Below are 3,846 nucleotides of genomic sequence, written 5' to 3'. Positions count from 1 at the left end.
ACAGCTTTGGTTATAGCCCCCCTTCCCCCCATATAATGACATCTTCTTCCCTAGCGTAAGCCCTGGGTGCTGTGCAGACTCGACCGATGACGCTGTCATGCTTCGTCTGTCCCTCTGCTGCCTCACAGCCTCTGGTTTATTAACGCTCTGCAGCCAGTGATGAAAGAGACAACAATTGGCTCTGCCCACCAGAGCACCCAACTAGAGACAGCGTGAAAACCCTTCAAAGATATTCACACGTCTTTGATATCTGCACTCTTTCAAGCCTGCCCAATTAAAGGCAGGAAAGCCCTTATACTGCACAAGGGCAATAGGATGCATCAGTCAATAATATTCAGCGTAGCATTTGCAGTAACCAGTCACTTAAAGCTTTGACCTCTTGCTAAACTAGCAAAATGTGCTCCTAGCTTCGCTTTGCACTAGTTCAAACTCAGTTAATTGACTTTGATTTGTTTGAATCATAATTGTATCACAGAAAAAAGCAGGCCAAACATGTACAGGTAGGTGGCCACAGTACTACTGTTCAGATTATTTATCAATGGTACATCCAGATTTGCCCAAAATATTGGGCACATTCCAGTCAAGAACTTAAGTTGAAGTTTCAAAAGGATTATTGGATGAGTTTATTTTGTGCATTGGGTAAGCATTCTGTGGTCAATTAGTTTAAAAAAATTTTTTTTGAATCAATACTTCAGAGTCAATAAACACTGAATAAATTTAGCTTATTTTTGTAGTTGCAGATCTGATAAAATGGTAAGAAATACTTGGCTTATATATGTACATTTAAATGCAAATGTCTTGGGATAGTAAAATTGGTTGTTTTTCATTGGCACTCATCAAATTTTACATTTTCAAATAAAAAAATGACCATGAGGAAATACAGTCATTGTTTGAATTCAAAATTCACAATGTCTGCTTTTCAAATACATCATGATGTGATTCTTTGAGATGCTCTGCCAAGCTTTACAACTGCCTCTTTCAGTTGCTGTGTGTTTTCTGGGTTTTCAGATTTCAGTTTCCTTTCAGGCAGATGAAAAGCATGGTTTACTTATCTGGTGACTGACTGGGCCATGTCAAACACTTCCAGCTTTCATCCTTGGTTAAGTTTGCCGCATGCTTTGGGTTCATGTCTTATTGCACCTTAAACTTCCATCCAATGTGTTGGGTGACATTTCTCTGAATATTGGTGGACAATATGTTTTTGTATACTTCAGCTGTCATTTCGTTGCTGCCATCATTGGTTACATCATCAATACAAACCATTGAACTGGTTACAGATGCAGTCATACAGGCCCAAGCCATGACACCACCTTCACAGTGCTGCTAACCGGTAACATATGCAGCGTGTCTAACACACTCCCTCTCTTTCTCCACACTTTCACATTTCCATCACTCCGGTAAAGGTCTATATTTGTCTCATCTGTCCATAAGACTTGTTTCCAAAACCAGTAAGGCCCATCTTTGTGTTTTTTTTTTGTGCAAATGTCTTTGTCATCTTTTTACTCCAAGGCAATTAACTACTCTTAAGTGCCTGGCCACATACATTTCAATTATGAAAGAAGTGTTTTCAAAGTTGAGATTTATTTGACTAAATTGTGTATTATAAACCTTAGCACATCTCTCATATATACTGCAATACAACCACAGCCTTACCGTATATGAGATACTCCTATGTTTGTGTTTTGGTTTTTCAGTCTGTAGTGTATTGAATCGGCCTCATATACTGTAGATATGGGTTCTGAATATGTAGTGGATATACTCATTTATTTTCTCATTCCATTACAGGCTATGCATACATTAATTGTGTGAACTATGAGAGATGTCTTGGGCTGCCACTTCCAAAAATACTGCAATTAATATGTTTAATTATTTAAATGAATAAAAATGACATCTGTGTATGACAAAAAGGGAAAAGAAAGAAGAAAAAGGGAGTTTTAAAATAATAACACGGGTCAATGAAAGAAAGAATGTGTAGTGTCTTATGACTGCTTGAAGCAAACATACTGAAACCCTTGTATTCTACAGCTACAGTGCCCTCCAGAAGTATGGGAATGGTCGAGTGAAATTTAAATTTTTGCAGTATGTCAAGGCATTCGTATCTGAGATCAAAAGATGATAAGTGTCATCATGGTATTTATGTGTGTATGTTTAACCATTTTACAGAAACAGCTGCTTTTCGAGTTGAGAGATTGTATTTGGAATCAGAGACATGTACCACCATGAAGACCAGAGGACTGACTATAGCTGAAAACAACTCATCTGTAATTGAGATGACAGAATAATTCATTAATGGGTAAGCAACAAATATACAAAATGAAATATGCCAGTCACATGGAAGTTGTCCTAGTTCATGATTCACAATGTAAAAAACAACATAATTTTATTGAAATAAAGGCCAGAAATAATCCTTATACAATCTAGTAGCTTACTCTTTTTGCCCTGCCTCCCCTTGTCACCAATCTGGAATGATCACCTACATCATATTTTGTGATGTTGAAGGTAGAGGAAGTGAGATACTGTCAAATAAGTATTGTTAGATCTTGAATGCTGGCAGCGAGGGAAGATTTTTTTTTATCAGAATAGGTCACCCCATTCTAATGAAAAATGACTCAAATGGTAGTAAGCTTGCATTGATCAAATTTAACATGTTTCTTGTGTAGTCTTGTTCGTGTTATCTATCCAATGCAACTTGCCCACATTCTCAAAGTCAGCAATCTAACTCCAAGTAGGTAGCAGCCAGTGTGTAATGATGTTTATACAAATGCATAATCTATGATGAGGTGTGTGGTAATGCAAGATGCGGAGGCAAAGAACCACCCAATGTGAAGCCAGCTAGATAGCTAGCTACCCATCTGGTCCATTTCCTTCAAAACTGCAGCTATTCTGTTGTATAAACTGTAGTGAAGCTGCCTTCATTCAGTTGAGCGCATGTGGGATGAGATGGGAGTTGTCGTGATGAAAATGAGGCCTGAGATTGAGCAGTTTGTTCTCCTCTCAAGGAGTGACAACAAAATGGCAGTGATCCACGCAAAGAGGAACAGCAAGGGGCCAGTGTACAAGTAGAGTCAACAAAAGGCCAACCATAAGAGCAGGAAGGGGAAGCAAGAAGATGATGAAGATCATATTAGACCAGCTAATGTGTCAGTTAGAAATAAATGGGGAAGTGTATGAAGGATAGAGGGGAATGAAATTGATAAGTTCTGTGTAAATGCAGAAGCTGAGGAAGGAGTCAAAAGGACTTAAAAGGCTGTGAGTGTCTGGAGATTTTTCATGGAGATTTTTTTTCTCAGAGCCCATTCGGAGAGAGTTTAGGAGCAGATTCCCGGTCAGAAGCAGTAAAATGAATGCACGCTTATATTTTTGAGAGTGAAAGCTTTTTAATCAACTCCAGCCTTTTTCTCTGAGTAGTGATCCTTTCCTACAGTGAAACCACAAGAAGGTGAGATACAAAGTGGGGGAGTAGACACTTTTATTATCTTTTAAGTGTGTGATTCATTGTGCTTTTCATTTTTTCATTTCTAGATTCTTAGTAACATGCTTAGCTAGAGCTGTTACGCCTGCGTAAGGGGCACATACATAACCTGAAGAAGCAATAAAATGCATAAAACCTCCTTGGCTCAAATAAACATTGCTCATATTTCTAAACAAAAAACTTGAGTCAAGAGGTCTGTTTGAATGCTGTTGAACATATAAATGTGCATAGACCTTCTATGTCAGTGGTCTCCAACCCTGGTCCTGGAGAGCTTCAGGGTCTGCTGGTTTTCATAGTGACTCTGAACTTCATAAATCAATTAGAGCAGTTGATTACACAGTTAACTCAACTCACCTGGTGTCTTGGGTCTCAAT

This window comes from Anguilla anguilla, chromosome 8 (genome assembly GCF_013347855.1).
Source record: "Anguilla anguilla isolate fAngAng1 chromosome 8, fAngAng1.pri, whole genome shotgun sequence".
Classification (NCBI taxonomy): Eukaryota; Metazoa; Chordata; class Actinopteri; order Anguilliformes; family Anguillidae; genus Anguilla; species Anguilla anguilla.
This window is presented reverse-complemented; position numbering follows the sequence as displayed.